General features: G+C 46.5%; 1 pseudogene; it reads right to left on the reverse strand.

Moving 5' to 3' along the window:
• Nucleotides 1-6820: 6820 nt before the first annotated feature.
• On the reverse strand, nucleotides 6821-7722 carry LOC112619003 (annotated as a pseudogene).
• Nucleotides 7723-20006: the final 12284 nt, after the last annotated feature.

Raw genomic sequence — 20006 nt, forward strand, 5'->3', positions numbered from 1 at the left:
GATGAGTAGGGAAAAAAGGAGAGGAGAAATGCAAGAAGCAAGATCAATTTCAGGTGCTAGAACAGAATGCAAGAGGGTTAGCCCAGGCCCCACCTCCCTGTCAGTCTCAGCACTGCCTGCTAATCACAAGGCAGGAGAGCGCTTGGCAAGCAGATGTGATTGATTTGTGACTCCAGGTGCAGATATGAAAAGGGGGCATTTAGTCAGCTAAATAATAGCCAAGCTGTTGTGTGAGGAGGCTGGGGGCTTAGGTTGTTTTTCTTCTGCTTTAGGGTGGAGGTGGTGGCAGAGAGTTCCACCCTTCTACAAAACTTTGCCTGTTTTCTGGGAAGGCCAGGCGAGGTTTCCCCCTTGTAGACTGTTTAGTTGCAGACAGAGGGATGTATAATGGGGCTAGAGCTGAACGATATGAGAATAACAAGCCAGACCAGCATTAGAGAGTGATGTATACTTTTCTTGGAAAGCTGCCGTCCATGTAGACGGGCACTTTGGCAACTGACAGTAGGTGAGGGGCAGCAGTTAGCAGCAGATCATTTGCCTACTGGCATGCTACCCCTTGGGTGTGCTCCTTCCAAAATACTGAGGGTCAGGGCAGGGTGAAAAGAGTGAAAACTCAAAACAAGAGAATGCTCCAACAAAATGTACCCTACTACACAGCAACAGGCACCATTCAGTGCTGTTTACATCTTTTCAAACTTTCAGCTTTTAGGGCTCACTAATACTTCTACATAGTAAAGCTTTTTGCATTTTGAGGTGTTTTGTGGTTGCCTTATAGGGCTGGTCCTTATGACTGCCTCTAGAGGAAGTCAGAGTAAATTTCGCCATCCCTTTAGACGTGAATAAAGCCCAGGGTGGTTAAATGAGTTTTCCAAAGTCACACAACTGCTCGTGAGTTGAAGATGTAAAACAATCATTCCATTATTTGTTTATTCGTAACTGTTTACTGAGAACCCTACTAAGTGCCCAGCCCTGGGGATGCTTCTGTAATGTCTCTGTTTTCATGGAATTTGGAGCTTGGATTCTAAAGAGGCTGATAGAAAAAAAAATGTAAACAAAAATGTAAACAAATGAAAGAACCACAAATTACAGTAAGTGTTACAAAGGGAAGACGAACTAAGAGAATGCAGAGAGAAAAACAGGGAGAGGGATGGGGCAACTTGGAGAAGTTGATTTGCAAAGGCTTCTCTGAAAAGGGCATGTTTATGCTGAAACTTGAAGAATGAGATGTAACAAGAGCGGGAGAAGAACATGTCCGGCAGAGGGAGCTGTATAAGCAAAGGCAGATAGTTGGAAGAGCACGTGGCCTACGTGTGCCACATAAGGAGACTGGTGTAGCTGGTGCTCATGAGAGGCAGAGAGCCTGGTTTGAGATAAGAGCATGAAAGGGCCTCCCACCTCCCTCGCCTCCAATGTATCCCTATGTCCAAGGGGAATTTTGTCTTCACCTTTCAGTTCCTCCTCCTCATGGCCCTCTACTGTGGCCTCAGGAGGTCTGGGAAGGGGGATGAAGAAGAGAGGCAGGTCTGCGAAGGGGGAAGGAAGAAGAATAGGGTTTCAAAGACAGAGACCCTGAAGCCTGAATGTCTGCAAAAGCTGAGTAGAAAGTTGAGAATGAAGAACTGAAAAAGAGCAAGGGGTCAGGGGTTCTAGGGCCACTGCCAGCCATAGAAAGAAGGCCTGTGGGGTGGATGGGAGCCTCTTCAACCTCCTTCAGAGATGACTTAAGGCTTTGTCTCTATGCTTCTTCCAACAGGCTATTGCTTAAAGACTGAATGACATGGACCCCAGAGTTTATGTGAGTTACTCTAAAATATGGTAAAATCAGGGCTTCACTCCCAACTGAGAGCCTTGCAGAGTGAAGAGTTTCTCAAGAGACCATCTGATAAATGTGGGCTCCCGCACACAGAGATATGAGTTAGAGCCATGCCACAAATAATGTATATTATTTTCTTCTCCACTTAATGTCCAAAGTGTCTGGTGTAACATCTTTGGTGACCATTCCATTTGGGAATCCTAGCTTACTGGATGGAGCTGTGTGCATTGTGAGGTTGGCCTTGTTGTGTCGGAGCTTAGAAGAAGGAACAGAAGGGGTAATAATCATTATGATAAGCACTTCTTGAGCACTCACTACATGTCAGGCACTATTCTGAGCATATTACATGCATGGGTTCTTTTAATGTGCATAACAACCCCACAAGATTAGTAGGTACCATTTATATCCCCATTTTACAGATAAGAAAACCAGGACATGGGGTCTCAGAGTTAGCAGGTGGCATTGCCAAGACTGGAACTCAGACAGTTTGGCTCCAGAGCTCCTGCCCTTTAGCACTGTGGAGGTGACTTGAGAGACCCCCTAAGTTCCAGCCCAACCACAAATACCACCCCCCATTGGCCATAGTACATGACTAAATGTGACAATTACTTATGCAGCATTTATTAAAAGCACAGTATTGTCCTATGCACTTTACATGTAGCATCCCATGCATCTTCTTATCAACTCTTTTAGACAGGAACTGTTATTCTTCATCTTTTACAGAGGAAGAAATTGAGGCCCAAATCAGTATGTAACTTGGTGAGAGTCTCCCACTTAAATAATTGGTAAAGTTGGAATCCAAATCTAAGCATCCAACCCCAGAGCCCAAGCTCTCAACTAACCCTGATCACTTTTTTGAGTAAGGACTCTGTATCTCTCAAATGCCCCCTATTAAAATGAACCTCAGCCATGTGGGAGCAGTGTGATTTTTTTTTCCTGCCCCTAAAGCATGTTGAAGATCTGGGGACAAGTTTTATTGAAACTCCCCAAGGCACTAGCTTTCACCCTTGGTGGTGATTATCTAGTGACTACAGATGCCTAATTAAATGAGTTCAGGCACACCGATCTCCTTAATTCAGTTTCTTCCAACCCCCATCTTCATTCTGCCCTTGTCTTTGAACTCCTCATGCTTTGTCTCAGTGATCTCCTCCACTACCAGCTGTTACCATCTTCTGTATTGGGATGAATCCCTGACCCACAACTTCAGCCCAGACCTGGCTCCAAATCTCCATGTCCTTCATTCCACCTCCTCCAAGACCTAGGCACCTGGATTTTCCCTAGAGTAGCTGAGGCTGGTGTGCCCCACCCAGATCCCATGGGGTCTTTTTTTCTACGCCCATTTCCAAGCCGCTGCCTGCACTGCTGTAGGTAGAGGCTCACACCTGCAACCTTCTCCTGAGGCTTGCCCTTGAGCAATGGGAGCTGCCTCACCCAGACTCGTACTCCCCACCTTCACCTGACCTCAGATACTGATAGCGTCTGTTCCAAGAATCTAGTGCAACTTCCTTAGACTAGCAATCAATACCTCCTGCACCTGGTGACAACCTCGCTGTCAAATCTTCACTCCTGCTCAGCTGCAGAGCAGCTCCTCGGCCCTTAAGAGTTCCTCTGTCTTCTGGCCTTCTTGCCTTTGCTCATTCTGCTTCTGTTTGGAATGTCATCCGCCCTGCTTCCAACTGTCAACATTCTACACATCCTTTGAAGGCCAGTGACACTGCGCTTCTGCCCACGAGGCATTCCCAAATTGTGCTTGCCCTTGCAACGTGAGTTATTGCTAGTTATGCATGGGTCTCTAGTCAGCATGGTTTGTATTCTAAAAGGTCAAGAAGGAATCCGATTCTCTCAGCTGTCTCTAGTTAAGGGTTCAAATGTGTACCCACCAAAGGGTATTGAAGTCCTAACCCTCAGTACCTGTGAGTATGACTTTATTTGGAAATAGGGTCATTGCAGATGTAATCAAGTTAAAATGAGGTCATTAGGGTGAGCCCTAATCCAAGAGAAGAAGAGAGACAGAAACAGACGGGCACAGAAGGAAGATGATGTGAAGACACACAGGGAGAACACAGAGGCAGAAATTGCAGTGATGATGCTCGCATGAGCCAAGGAACTCCAGGACTTCTGGCAAAACCAGAAGCTCAGAAAAAGGCATGGAGCAGATCTCCCCTAGAGTCTTCAGAAAGAGCATGGCCCAGCTGACACTCTGATTCCAGACTTCCAGCCTCCAGGAAGGAACTGCAAGAGAATAAATGTCTGTTGTTCTAAGCCACCCAGTTTGTGGTCCTTTGTCACAGCAGCCCTAGGATACTAATATATTAAGTATCTCACACAGTACCTTCCACAGAGTAAGTAATGGCAAAGGCTTGTTGAATTCACGTGGGGGTGGAATATTTCTCTCACTAGCTTTTTTTTTTTTTTTTTTAAACAAGCTATTTAATCGTTATTGTAACATGCCTTGTACTATGCACTATGAAATCTCAGATTTCCTAAACCTTTTGTTGTTATTGCATACCTATACACTACCCAGCCCCCACTTGTATGTTCCATAAGTACTCTTTTCTTTTCTCTTCTCTTTTCTTTTTCTTTTCTTTTCTTCTTTCTGTCTTTTTTTTTTGGTAGAGACAGGGTCCCACTATGTTGCTCAGGCTGGTCTTGAACTCCTGGACTCAAGCAATCCTCCTTCCCTGGCTTCCCAAAGTGCTGGGATTACAGGCATGAGTTGCAGTGCCCAGCCATTCCATATATGTGATGGAGAAGAGAGCTTACACCAACCTAATAGTTACTTAATGTTGTATAACGAATCATGGCAAAGCTTAGTGGCTTAAAACAAGAGTCATTTATTACATTTCACAGTTCCTGTGCAGCAGCTTGGCCGGGAGGTCCAGACTCGGCTTCTCATGAGGTTGCAGTCATCTGAAGGCTTGACTGAGGCTGGAAGATCCACTTCCAAGGTGGCCCACTCACGTGACTGGCAGCTTAGTGCTGGCTATTGGCAGGGGGCCTCAGTTTCCCTGCAGAGGCTGCTTAAGTGTCATGATGGCATGCTGGTTGGCTTCCCCCAGGCTGAACCACCCAAGCAGAGAGCAAGACAGAAGCTACAAAGCCTTCATGACTTAGCTTTGAAAGTCACAAATCATCACTTCCACCATGGTATACCATCTACACAGGCTAGCCTTGATTAAATGTGGGAAGGCATGAATACCAGGAGGTGAGGATCATTGAGGTCCATCCTCATTAGTCAAGGCCATGCAATCTCAGCAGGGGCAATACCATCCCAACCAGGCAAAAAAATTCATTCTTGGAAGGAATGAAAAAAATTACTTTTTATGTATAAGCAAAGATATACATACTGTACATAAACAGATACAAAGTATATCTGTGGTGCTAAAGTTTCATGGTGAAGGGAACAGACAATAAGGAAAAAAATTGTCTAAAAAATCTTGGGGGTGGCTGGGCACGGTGGCTCACGCCTGTAATCCCAGCACTTCGGGAGGCCAAGGCAGGCGGATCACGAGGTCGGGAGATCGAGACCATCCTGGCTAACACAGTGAAGCCCCATCTCTACTAAAAATACAAAAAATAAGGCGGGTGTGGTGGCGGGTGCCTGTAGTCTCAGCTACTCAAGAGGCTGAGGCAGGAGAATGGTGTGAACCCGGGAGGCGGAGCTTGCAGTGAGCCTAGATCGCACCACTGCACTGCAGCCTGGGCAACAGAGCGAGACTCTGCCTCAAAAAAAAAAAAAAGAAAAAAAAAAAATCCTGGGGGTGATTTTTTTTTTTTTTTTTAATTTGAAAGTAAACTTTAATGTCGAAAATGCAAACTTGGGGAGGGCAGAAAGATCACACGCAAGGCTGCCACTTCACACCTGGAGGGTTGCATGGTGGCCGGGCAGAGGCACTCCTCACTTCCCAAATGGTGCTGGGCAGGCGGACTCCACTGCTAGATCTGTGACTTGGGTTTAAGCCTCTCCCTTCTGCCCTCATCTGGAGATGCTGATAGCCTGGGCTCTCCCTCCTTTGGCTCGGGGTGGAGACTGAAGCCTGGAAAGACCCTGCCCTCAGCAGGAACTCCCCCTGGGCCCCGCTCTGTGACCCTGAGCCCAAATCTGGATCCTTCCTTTACTTTCTCAAGCCACTTTGGGCCTGCCCAGCTCTTTTAGAGCTCTGTCATGTAGGTGACAATACTGTTTTCCCTTCCCTTCCCTTGCCCTCCCCTCCCCTCCCCTCCCCTCCCCTTTCCTTCCCTTCCCTTCCCTCTCTTTCTTTCTTGCATTTTAAATAGAGACAGGGTTTCATCATATTGGCCAGGCTGGTCTTCAACTCCTGACTTCAGGTGATCCACTCGCCTCAGCCTCCCAAAGTGCTGGGATTACAGGCGTGAGCCACCGCGCCTGGCCCCCATTCTCACCTTCTTGGTGTAAGTGCTGTCATCACGTTCTACCCCAACCAAACCTTGAGTGGGCAGCCTCTGCAGGGGACCACTCACAACTGGCCTGTAGTCACGGTCCCCTGCAGAGCCCTCACAGGTGGTCCAGATGTGCCCACTGGCCCTACCCCAGGTGCGTCTTCCGTGCCTCTGGTCTGCTCTGCCTGATGTGCGCTGTGCACTTGACTCTGCTGACTCCCAGGGGGCCTCCATCACACACAGAGCCAGCCTCATTAGCAGTCTCGGTAGGTGGTGTTCAGGGACAGGGTAATGGGATCCAGCCCTTCCTAAGGTGTACCTGGGCTGCGACTCAGAATGGACATTCAGAACAAAGAGACGCAACTGTGAGTGACCCTGGGCCCCACAGGCCAACCATCAACTAGGCCTTGGCCCTAGTCCATCGGGCACTCACCCCTTGCAACATGTGGACCCACTGATGCCCAGTGTGTGAACAAGTACCTGGAGGCCTCAGCCCACGCTGCTGGCATGGCCAGAGAAAAGGATCTGCCTGCCTCTCCCCCACCCAGGTGTGGCAGCTCCTGGTGCCAGTTTCCCAGGAGCATGGCCAGGCCCCAGGTCTCTCCATCACAGCTGTGGCTCTGGCTTCTTCCGGGAAGTGAGGTGGGGTCGCTCCTCTTGCAGCAGCCGCTGCTTCAATGCTCTGTAGGCCTGCACGGCCTCCTATCTCTCCTCCCCACAATCCGCTGGTAGGCCAGGGAGGCAGTCAGAGGCTGGGACACACCGCCAGGGCTCAGAAGCATCCTCAGCATCTGCGATCTCCTGCCAGGCTGGTCCTTGCTTATGCTCCTCCCAGGCCTGGTGGTCAGCTCTGGAGGCTGCAGGACAACCTCACCAAACTTCATCGTGTCTCTGAGCAACTCCTGCTCCAGCCTGTCTGCCATCTTTTCCTCCTTTTTCTGCTGGACTTTATCTAGTCGTCGCTTCTGGAATGCTTTTTTTGCTTTTTTCAGCTCAGACTTCTCCTTGGGAGCTGCCTCGACGTCTGGCTGCCGGGTGGCCTGGTTCTTGCTGCGGAATAGCACGTGCTGGACCTCTTGCTGCATGCGCTGGATATAGGCCTAGTCAGACTCCCCTTTCCTCTGCTTGAACTTGGGGATGGCGATGTCGGGCTCCACTCCCTTTGCTTCCTTCTCCAATGTCTTTCTGAAGGCCACCTTGGCTGCTTTCTTCCTCTTCTTGTTACCGATCGGGTTTTTCATCTTCTGGCAGCTCCCCATAATCTCCCGGAGCCAGAAAGGGATCTCCTCTTCGTCCTGGTTCTTGGGCGTGCAATTCACTTTCTTCTCTTTGCTGCGAAGCCCGGACCACGGGACTGGGCGCTGCTTTCCCAGCGGCTGCCCTTGGTGCCGCCGCTGCACCCGCCGGGGACTCCCAGGACCCACTGGCACCCTGGGCACCGCTGCTCCACCTCCAGCTTGCGCCATCTCCATGCTGAAAGCTTCCCTAGTGAAGCCACTCCTGCCTTCCTCCAGTTTTTAAAATGGTTAAGAAACACTGGCTAAAACTTTTTCAGTTGTAAGCAATAAAACCCAATTCAAACTGACTTAAGCAAAAATGAAGTTCACGGGTCTGGACTTCAGGTATTGCCAGATCCAGAGGTTCAGATACTATCAGCAGTGCTTTTTCTATCCATATTACACACAGACTGTCTCCAAGCAGCTGTCCGTGAGGGCCCCTGTGAGTGTTATTTACATCTTACTGCCCGCTATCTGGGAGGATTGTGAAACACTGCCCAGCCCTAACAAGCCTAGATTAGACAGCAGTGTAGGAGCGAAGACTCCCACATATATGGGCAGAGAAGATAAAAGACCTTCAACCATTTCACAGTGCTGCCTGGGGAGGGCTCATTTTCTCCTGATATTCTAAGAGAACAAGAAACACAGGGCTTCGCAATCTCATAGGTATAGATTCAAATCTAAGATCTACCAGTTACTAGCTCTGTGATCCTTAAAGTTCTTAAAGCTTCGGTTTTTCATCTGTAAAATGGAGGTAATGGTAGTCACCCATAAGACTATTGCTAGGATTAGTTGAGACCGTGCATGTAAAGTTTCCCACAGAGCACCTGCACATGCTAGCTAAAAGAGGAGAGGAAGAGGAGAAGGATTGTAAGTGGGGGATGCGTATTTCCTATTTCCAGAGAGGGGAGGACACCTGCCCACTCCAAATGTTTTCTGCTCTTGTGTTGCTTTGCTTAAGGTTGAAATCCCCAGGAAAGAAACGCAGATTGGCCAAGCTTGGGTGATGGGTAAGGCCAGGTGAAGTCAGTGCACTTTGCTTGACCCACCAAGGTCACCCAAATCGGGGTGGAGTGGTTCCCCAGAGGAAAATTGGGTACTGTTAGGAGATAGGAGGAGACAGACACTGGGTAGGAAAAGTGCAGATGTCCACCACAGACATCCTTCAATGCAATGTCCCAGGAAGCCCTGACCCATACTTTCTTCCCCTCACCCCCTTGTGTCTATTTTCTCTCCTAGTGGCATCTGCAGAGAAGGAATAGGTGATTGTGGCTGACACAGTCAACTGCCTCACCCAAGGACCTTTCCCACCTTGTTTTAGCTGCCTAAGTTCAAGAGTTGACCATCCCTGGCCTGCTCTGCCTGATGTGTGCTGTGCACTTAGCTCTGCTAACTCCCAGGGGGCCTCCATCACACACCGAGCCAGCCTCATCAGCTGTCTCAGTAAGTGGTGTTCAGGGACAGGGTAATGGGATCCAGCCCTTCCTAAGGTGTACCTGGGCTGTGACTCAGAATGGACGTTCAGAACAAAGAGACGCAACTGTGAGTGACCCTGGGCCTCACAGGCCAACCATCAACCAGGCCTTGGCCCTAGTTCATCGGGCACTCACCCCTTGCAACATGTGGACCCGCTGAAGCCCAGTGTGTGAACGAGTACCTGGAGGCCTCACCCCCTGCTGCTAGCATGGCCAGGGAAAAGAATCTGCCTGCCTCTCCCCCACCCAGGTATGGCAGCTCCTGGTGCCTGTTTCCCAGGAGCATGGCCAGGTCCCCGGTCTCTCCATCACAGCTGTGGCTCTGGCTTCTTCCGGGAAGTGAGGTGGGGTCACTCCCCATGGAGCCACCACCACTGCTTCAATGCTCTGTAGGCCTGCACGGCCTGCTGTCTCTCCTCCCCACAATCTGCTGGTGGGCCAGGGAGACAGGGGGACAGGGCACCTCCCCGGCCCCAGGAAGGGAATATCGCTTGGACTCACCAGATCATGGTAATTCCATTACCCTTGCCAGCAACTGTGGGTACATGACTATTATAGCCAGTGGGATTTAATGGGATATCCTCTGGGCACCTCTGGGAGACTCGTTCCTCCTGAATAAAAAGACACATGGGCCAGGCACAGTGGCTCATGCCTGTATTTCCAGCACTTTGGGAGTCCGAGGCAGGTAGAACACTTGAGGTCAGGGGTTCGAGACCAACCTGGCCAACATGGTGAAACCCCGTCTCTACTAAAAATACAAAAATTAGCTGGGCATGGTGGCACATGCCTGTAATCCCAGCTACTCGGAAGGCTGAGGCAGGAGAATTGCTTGAACCCGGGAGGTGGAGGTTGCAGTGAGTCAAGATCATGTCATTGCACTCCAGCCTGGGTTACATAACAAGACTCTGTCTCAAAAAAAAAAAAAAAAAAAAAAAAAAAAAAAAAAAAAAAAAACCACAAGGAAGAAAACCCCATCTCTTCTTCAGACTGATGTTTCTGGGTTCACATGTGATACCTGGAACAGTGGCAGCCTTCAGCCTTTCTGGAATAATGAAGAGGCAAGCCCAAGAACAAAGCCAACATGATGAGGATGGCAGGACAGAAAGACAGGGAGAGGTTAATCCTTATTGAAGTCAGTCATTGGCTGAGCTACCCATGGATACTGCCTCCAGACTTGCTTTGATGCCTTACTGCCTAAACTACATTCAGGTGGGTTTACTCATACCATAGCTAAAGCATCTTAGTGATATATATATGCTTGTCTATTTCTAAATCTCTAACAAGGGTAAGGAAGCCTTTTAGGTCAGTGGTTCTCAAAGTGTGATCCCTGGACCAGCAGTATTGACATCACCTGGAAACTTATTAGAAATGCATATTCTTGGGCCCCATCCAGTTCTCATTAATCTGAAAGGAGGAATGGGTGCAGCAGCAGTCGTGTTTTCACAAGCATTCCAGGTCATTGTGGTGCATGCTATAGTTTGCCAACCTCTGCTTTATATACTACTCTGTTGTCATACTGACATTAGAACTGACCACTGGGAGTGAGGACACCACTCATTATTCCTTCCAACTTACCTTTTTCTGTCATTGCTTCATTTGATTCTGCTATCCCTAAAACAAACAAACAAACAAAAAAAAAAAAAAAACAAGAAAAAGAAAAAAAAAAGGGAGAGAAAGAGACAGAAAGGATTTGAAAACTGTTGGCCAAATAAACCTTTTGCTTTGAGTTTCAATCTGCTGACTCTGGGTCATCCGCTCTTTCCAAACAAGACTTTGGGTGTCTGCAGAAACCTGTAGTAGCTAGAATGTGGTGGACATTTCCAAAATATTTAGAACACTAATAATCACTGTTATCAATAATGCTCCATAGGGATCTCCCTTGAGCTATTGGAAGTGAAGTTAGCAAGGAACTTAGAGGGGTGTGCACGGCTTGGGGTGAGCAAAGATAATTTGGAGGGGCAGAGGAGCCCTGAGAATAATGTTAGAAAAAAAAAAGGAATGAAAAACTTGCTGCAAAAAGGAGAAAAGAAGGAAAGAAAGGAAAGAAAAAGAAAATGATTCTCATCAGGGAAGCTGGTAAAGATGGATTTGTTTTCCAGGACTCAATACATTTAGACAAAGGAGCCTAGAGAGGAGATCCAGGTTTGGGGGTGGTTTGAGCAAGGTGTCCAGGAGGGAAGGTAGGGGCATGTCTGGACACCTGGGCAGCTATGAATAATGGAGAGAACAGGCCGTGGGAGTAATGCTGTGCAGGAGGAAGAATGCCTCCACAGGATTGGACTCTGGCACCACCCCCTACTAACTTTGGTCTTAGGCAGCTTCCCGAGCTTCTCTAAGCCTCAGTTTCCTCAACGGCCAATGGGCTCAGTGATTCTTATCTGACAGCTTGTTGGAAGGTTTACATAAATCAACGTATTATGATCTGAACTGCATACCCCCCAAATTAGTATGTTGACACACTAACCCCCAGTGTGACGAATTTGGAGGTAAGACTCTCAGGAGGTAATTAAGGCTAGATGAGGTCATGGGAGAGGAGCCCCCATGATAGGATAGGTGGCTTTATAAGAAGATGGAAAAACAGAGAGGGAAAGAGAGAGAGAGTTCTCTCTCTTTACCATACAAGGACACCACAAGAAGGCAGCTGTCTACAAGCCAGGAAAAGGGCCTTCACCAGAACCGGAATCAGCCAGCACCTTGATATTGAACTTTCAGCCTCCAGAACTGTGAGAAAATAAATGCCTGTTGTTTAAACCACTCAGACTATGGTATTTTGTTATGGCAACTGAGCTGACTAATACACAAGGTATATTAAGGACCTTGCTTAGTGCTTGGCTCATTCTCAATGCTCAATAAATAAATAAGATTCATAACAATGAATACATTAATAAGCAATAAGTTAGGAAAATGAGATTGCCAAGGTCTTTGAATGGCTAAACTGAGTATGTAATTTATTTTCTGGACCATGGGGAGTTTCTGAGCAGGAGACAAAAAGAGGAAGCATATGTGTGCATAGCTCTGAGGTCAGTGTGACAATAGGGCATTACATAAGGCGGGATTCAGCAAACATGAGGGTGCGTCAGGATCACTTGGAGGGCTTATGAAAATACAGGTTGCTGCTGCCTCTACTTTCTCTTTCACATTCCACAGGTCTGGGATGGGGTTCAAGAATTTGCCTTTCAGGTAAGTTCCCAGGAGATGCTGATGCTGCTTGTCTAGGGACAAGACTTTAAAAGAGGGAGGAAGAAAGGAAAAACAGACAGAGAGATTAGCATGACTTTTGGTCTGGAATGGCAGCAGAATGCTTGCTCTGCAGACATTCAATCCACACTGTGATGGATGACGGAGAACGGAGGTGGTGCCTGGAGCTGCCAAAAGTAATTGCTTCAAGCATGGCACGCAATTATGGCATTGGTTTTTAGGTTTTGTTTTACTTTAAGGGTAAACCACTATAATTAGAAAACTTGCAAAATCCTGACTTACAAAGTGAGCAGATTTTCAAATCAGAGAAACATAGTTTTCATGCCTTCTCCAAGTTGTGGATCACTGCTCAGAGATGACTACTTGGGGCCAGTTGCTAAGACTGATACTAGCTGCAAGGTAATATCATACACAGTGCTGGTAAGGTCATCTCTATCTGCAGGCCCACTGGGATGTTTGGTTGAATGTATGATGGTAGGAGTGAGATGGTCTGGTTCTTTTTCTGATTTTTCTCAGGACCCTGAGATGAACATTTGTGGTTTCTTCCACTCAGCGCTCATGTCTTTATATTTGTACCGGCACTCTCCCTTCATCTTTCTTTGGGAAAATGCTTGTCACTGTCGCCTTCTTCTTCTCCTCCTCCTTCTTCTTCTTCTTCCTCTTCCTCCTCCTCTTCTTCCTCTTCTTCTTGTTCTTCTTCTTCTTCCTCTTCTGCTTTTTAGACAGAGTTTCACTCCATTGCCCAGGCTGGAGTGCAGTACTGTGATCTCAGCTCAGTGCAACCCCCGCCTCCAGGGTTCAAGTGATTCTCCTGACTCAGCCTCCTGAGTAGCTGGGATTACAGGCACACATCACCACACCCAGCTAACTTTTGTATTTTTAGTAGAGACAGGGTCTTGCCTTGTTAGCCCTCAAACTCCTGACTCCAGGAGATCCGCCCACCTTGGCCTCCCAAAGTGTTGGGATTACAGGCGTGAGCCACCACGCCTGGCACACTGCATACTACTATATGGTGTCTGTCAGACTGCTAAATTCCTCAGTCTTCCCATAAGCCACAAGGGTGGGCATGAGATTGAGGTCTGGCCAATCCTAGTGTCTTCTCCCTTCAGCTCCTGTGACTGGGCTGAGGAAGCTTGTGACCAGACCAGCCTATCAGAATCCTTGTCTGGGATTCATCTGTAAACCAAAAATAAAATTCTAAGCCTCCCAACCATCTTGATGGACCCCATCTCTTGGCCAAGGCCAAAGTTAACCAGAAAAACTAGTTTCAGGCCATGATGGGAAGAGGGAGTGAGACCTGCTTCACCATACCCTCCTCCCCTTTTGGAATTCAGGCTCACCTGACCAGCATTAACATCAACTCAACCTTAAGACTGATAGAACAGATGTTTTAAGTCTGATAAGAAACATTAACAATCTATTCTCTCTGCAGCCTGCTACCTGGAGGCTTCATCTACATGATAAAACCTTGGTCTCTACAATGCCTTATCACAACCCAGACATTCCTTCCTATTGAGTCCAAGTCTTTAGATAATAACTCTTTCAACCAATTGCCAATCAGAAAATCTCTGAATCTGCCTATAACCTGTGAGCCTCCCGCTTCCAGTTGTCCTGCCATTCCAGACCAAACCAATATACATCTTACATGTATTGATTGATGTATTACATCTCCGTAAAATGTAGAAAACCAAGTTGTAGCTCAACTATCTTGGGCACATGTTCTCGGGATCTCCTGAGAGTTGTGTCACAGGCCATTGGTCACTCATGTTTGGCTAGAATAAATCTCTTCAAATATTTTACAGAATTTGACTCTCTTTATTGACACATCTATGGGTGCCAGAAGAGAGAAATCACTGTTTCCTCAGATGACCCTAAGATATGATGATGTGAGTGAAGCATGCAGTTCACCCAACCCTAAAATGAATGGAGTCCTCTTGTAAGAGGTAATCAGCCCCGACCTATAGAGAAAAGAGAAGCTAAGACTGGGCAGAGGAGGGAGAAAGGGGGAAAGGAAGGAAAAAGAGATGGGGAGGGAGGAAGGGACAGTGGAAAAGAGGAAGGGAGGGGGAGGGAAAAGAGATCCTTGTCGTTTGATTCACTAGCATCCCAAGGCTAATACCACATGCAAATTTTCACTCGCACGAGTCAAAAAAAACTTCCCCATTTTACTTAAGCTTTGAGTTGGTTTCTGGCACTTTTAACTAAAAAGGTCTGAATAATAAAGTTCATCAATCCACTTGTGACATCTAACTTCTAGAATTCAGGTTGTGCTGGGAAATTGCTAATTCAACACTTAAGTGCCTACATCAGCGTGGGAAGGAGTCCTTTGGAGCTGTCTGAAATTTCAGGGCATTGTCCCCATTGGAAGCTTTGAACATTACACTTGGAAATGCTAATGAGAAAGAGAGAAAAGAGAGAGGGAGAGAAGGCTTAACCAATTTTCAAAAGCCCAAGTCAGTCTTTTTAGGAGAGAAAGAGGAAGGAAAAGGGATGGAAGACACTGGGAGTGTTTTTAGTGGATGAGACAATTGAGGGTCTTCCTTACCAGGTAGTGAGGAATTTTTCCTACAAAAAGGACACAAGTGGCTTTTGTATTTGTAGAGGGGACTAACCCTCCTGGGGGTGAGCTGTTAAAGGTGAAGTTATATAACCTATACAGTTGACTAAAGTGAATTCATCTCCATGCCCTCAGCAAGAAGAGTGAGAAAGAGGGCTGACAGTGTGTTGGTTCTGCCTATCCTCACCTGCAAGGGGCATGTGAGAACTGAAGTAGTCAGATTTACTTCCTACCTCCCACGGCGCAAGCACCTCACTGTGCTAGTGGGCATTTGAAGGGATTTTCCAAATGCAACTTTAACCATACACAATTTTCATCTGTGTAGAAATTTAGAACCCAACTCCCTAAATAAGATGAGACAGCACCATCACAGGCCTCATATTATAAGCCTGTACAGAGGGGGGGTGTGTGTGTATGTGTATGTGTGTGCGTATGTGTGTGTCTCAGAATATATCTGATGGTTATTTGAAGCTCAGTATTAATAAGCTATATAATAACTGGGTTCTTTTTTTTTTTTTTTTTTTTTTTTGAGGTGGAGTCTCGCTCTGTCGCCCAGGCTGGAGTGCAGTGGCCGGATCTCAGCTCACTGCAAGCTCCGCCTCCCGGGTTCACGCCATTCTCCTGCCTCAGCCTCCCGAGTAGCTGGGACTACAGGCGCCCGCCACCTCGCCCGGCTAGTTTTTTGTATTTTTTAGTAGAGACGGAGTTTCACCGTGTTAGCCAGGATGGTCTCGATCTCCTGACCTCGTGATCCGCCCGTCTCGGCCTCCCAAAGTGCTGGGATTACAGGCTTGAGCCACCGCGCCCGGCCAATAACTGGGTTCTATAGTATTTGAAATCAAAATCACTTTCACATTCCTCTAGTCCTCTGGGCTCTTGTAAATGATAAGTACATCAAAATGCCTTGTGATGGCCTTCTGGGAAAAAAATCCTCCCAGCCCAATTTACCAGGCAACTTTTATCCCGTTGAATAAACTCGAGGCTCTAAGGCAGTGACTCTGCCATCAACAACATCTATGAAAGGCAGCACTTTGCGGTTGGTCTGTTTTGTGTGAGGTGGGCGCTTGCTGTTCTACTTGCCCAGTGGTGCTTTTTAATTGGAATGATTTTTATTTGGTCTGATTTCCTGAAATAGAATACATCGCCTGCTTTAGAAACCCCAGATAGTCTATCAATACAGAGAGCAAATTGTCCTGGGGTTCTTGGCTTAGCTGTTTGTGGGGGGAAAGACTGCTGGGCAAGGGGTTGGTGGGGGCAGTTGTAGCATATTCAAATGTGATATTGAAACAGTTCTGTGTGTGTTTAGGAAGTAACCGCAAATTTGACATGCCACCTCCACCCCAAACCCCAAACTGGTTCCATTCCAATAGGCAGTAGTCTCAAAGACTCTCTTAAATGGTTCATTTCTCCCTATTTACAACTCCCAAAGTGAGCTGATTTTTAAGGGGAAATCAGTTTCTATGAACGTCTAGGGCCCCGAGTGGGTCTTTGCTCTTTATTTGTCCTGCTTTTTTTAAGCCAAAGAACACCTCAAGTCAGTGACCAGGCGAGCAGGGGCCTGCGACAGACATGGTCACCTGAAATCCATTTATGCACAGGGATTGAAGGAGTAATCAAATTCTAAATAAGGCTAATCAAGCTTTTTGTGAAAGTGCCAAAACCCACACACAAACGTCACTCTCGGTATGTTCTCATTTCCACGGAGCAAAAGTGAAGGAGAGAAGGCTTATTGGGAAGCTGCCGCTGGGACATCGAATTAAGCAAATGCTCTCCCATAGGTGTGCACAGCAGGCTTCTTTTCAGAGGGAGGATGATGAGGAGGCAATGTGGTTCTTGCGTAATAAGGGACTCAGTGTACTGCGTCCCTCACACTGTAGGTGTGATTTTTCTTTTCTGTCACAGTTGAGCCCAGTTTGTATTTCTCCCCTTACTTTCTTTTGGTTCACTCTTTTCCTTCGTGATAATCTTGCTGCTTAATGATCCTGGCCCCAGGCTTCCAAGGCAACTTGCCAAGAAGATCAAGGTTACTTCTGAAGTCCATAGCTTCTCACTTCCTCTTCCTTTGTCTCTTACCTCTTCTCACTTCTCTCCTCACACCTCCCGCACAATGTCTGAAATATTCACTACCTCCAAGTGGCCCCACTTTTGCAACCCACCCAAGTCTGTTATTTGTTTAAAAACCACCACTTATTTGAGTTCTGGCTCTGGGCCAGTCATCAGCAAACATTTTCTGCAAAGAGCTAGATAGTAAAGAGTCTCAGCTTGTGAGCCACACTGTCTCTGTTGCAACCCTTCACTCTGTTATATTATGTAAATAGCCATCAACAATACGTAAATGAACAGGTAGGTGTGTCTGTGTTGCAATAAAACTTCATTTACAAAAAGAGGCAATAGGCTGGATTTGGTCTGATGTTCAAATGGAGTGAGTCCATGTGACATACACAGGAAACTCACAAGGCTTTTAAGAATGGTATGTCCCCCAAAACACTGCCAGCTTGGCCTGAAAGGGACAGAGAGAAGAGAATGAAAGAAGGCTGTCAGATCCCCAAAATTCTACAGACAGGAAACAGGCAGATGAAACTACAGCTGCAAACGAGTATTTACCCTTTATGAAAAAGGAAAGATGGCTGTGAGAGCAGACCTTATAGGCTCAGAAGGCAGAGCTGAGAGCCATGCCTTGAAACCTAATGGAGTTTTTCTGGTTGGATTTAGAAAATGTTTGGGACCAGAGACTCCTTTTTTCTTTCATTCTTCCCTCATTTTGAATGGGAATGTCTATAACTGTTAACCTGGTGGAGTGTGTTTCATTTTGTATTTTGGGAGCCGATAATTTGTTTGCTAGCTTCATAGGTCCACAGATAGAGAGAAACTGTGCCACACACTGGACTATACCCAGAGCTTCACCCATGCCTAAATTCGATGATTTATGTGATGAGAAATGAGACTTTTTACCTGATAAGACTTAGATGAGATTTTGGATTCAGGTTGATTGCTGTAATGGGTTGAGAGTTTTGAAGAATGGGGTCAATGCAGTTGAGATAGACATAAAACTTTGGGAACAGACAGCAGATTGTTGCAGGTTGAACCATGGCCTCCAGGCCGGCACAGTGGCTCACACCTGTAATCCCAACACTTTGGTAGCCTGAGGAAAGAGGATCACTTGAACCCAGGAGTTCAAACCAGCCAGGGCAACATAGTGAGACACTGTCTCTTTTTAAATTAAATTAAAATAATAATAATAATAATAATAATGGCCCTCCAAAATGTCCACATCCTAATCCCTAGAACCTGTGAATATATTACTTTCCACTGTAAAAGGAATTCTGCAGATGTGATTAGGTTGAGGATCTTGAGATGGGGAGGTTATCCTGGTGGGCCCAATGTAATCAGAAGAGTACTTTTGAGAGATAAGCAGAAGCATCAGAATCAGAGAGAAAAATGTAGGGATGGAAGCTAAGGTCAGAGAAAAGAGAAGATGCCACAATTCTGGCTTTGAAGCTGGAAGAAGGGGCCACAACCAAGGAATACAGGCAGTCTCTAGAAGCTGGACAAAGCAAGGAAGCAGATTTTCCCCTAGAGCCTCCAAAAGGAAGATAGACTGACACCTTCATTTTAGCCCAGTATTTTGATTCCAGAACTATAGGATAATAAATTTACATTGTTTTAAGCCCACTGTGTTTGTGGCCATTTGTTATAGCAGCAAAGGAGACTAATACAGATTTTGCCAACCACTGATCTAAACATAAACTATGTTAGGGGCTTTCATGCATTACCTTCTCCAGTCCTCACAACACCACTTTGAGGTAGGTATCAACAATATTCCCACTTGTAAGAGAGAAAATGATGCTTGCAGAGATTGATTCAACAGTCTACTTTACTGAATGTCAAAGCCCATGTTTCTGTCATATTGCTCTACCCAGGCAGACTTCCATTTTCCTTATTTCAGAGTGACTCCCCAACCCCCATTAATGTTTACCAGTCCTGGGGCCCAATCTCTTGGAACTTTTTCCTCTGTTCCTATGCATGTGTTTTTCATTCACTCAGCCTACATTTTCTGATACCTACGAAGTACCAAGCCTTGGCTTAGGTTCCAAGACAGGTATATAAAAGAGATGCTTATTCCAGGCTGGGAGGGGTGGCTCACACCTGTAATCCTAGCACTTTGAGAGGCTAAGGTAAATAGATCACTTGAGCTCAAAAGTTCGAGACCAGCCTGGGAAACATGGCAAAATCCCATCTCTACAAAAAATATAAAAATTAGCCAGGCATGGTGGCACATATTTGTAGTCCCAGCTACTCAGGAGGCTGAAGTGGGAAGGATTTCCTGAGCCAAGAAGGTTGAGGTTGCGGTGAGCAGTGATCATGCCACTGCACTCCAACCTGGGTGACAGAGCAAGACCCTGATATGTGTGTGTGTGTGTGTGTGTGTGTGTGTGTGTGTGTGTGTATCTCTTATTCTAGAAGAATCAACATCTCTCTCTCTGGTATTTGGGGATGGGACCTTTGGGAGATAATTAGATTTATATGAGGTCATGAGCATGGAACCCTCATCACAGGATTTGTGGCTTTATAAGAGGAGAAAGGGTGAGATCTCTCTCTCTCTCTCTCTCTCTCTCTCTGCTGTCTGAAGACACAGCAAGAAGGTGTCTGTATGCAAGCCAAAAAGAGAGTCCTCATCAGAAAAATGAATCAGTAGGCACCAGATCTTGGATCTCCCAGCCTCCAGAAATGTGAGAAAGAATTGTCTGTTGTTTAAGCTATTCAGTCTATGGTATTCTGTTATTGCAGCCTGAGAAGATGGAGATAATCTTCAAAGCAAAAACAAAACCCTAAAAACAGCACTTGGGCTAGTAGCTGAAACAGGCTTACTCATCTGTAATAAGTGGACTAAGCAGGAGGCAGGACAGCATGGAGTGGTTGGCTGACTCTTAGATGGCCTCAAGGATCCTCATCTCCTGGTATGTATGCCCCTGTGATCCCACTGTGTGACAGTGGGTTGGCCAAGCAACTTGCTTTTAACTAATAGAATATAGCAAAGGTGATAGATAACATGTCACTTCCATGATTATGTTACATAAAATGGCAATGTCCATATTGCTAACAGTCTCTCTCCTTTGCTAGACATAATGAAGCAAATTGCCATGTTGTGAGCTATTCTACAGTGAGGCTCATCTGGCAAGGAACTGAGAGTGACCTCCAACTGACAGCAAGTAGGGACCTGAGGCTCTGTCTGATAACCTAAAAACAACTGGATTCTGCCAACAGCCATGTGAACTGGAAAGTAG

This window comes from Theropithecus gelada, chromosome 2, assembly GCF_003255815.1.
Source record: "Theropithecus gelada isolate Dixy chromosome 2, Tgel_1.0, whole genome shotgun sequence".
Taxonomy (NCBI): domain Eukaryota; kingdom Metazoa; phylum Chordata; class Mammalia; order Primates; family Cercopithecidae; genus Theropithecus; species Theropithecus gelada.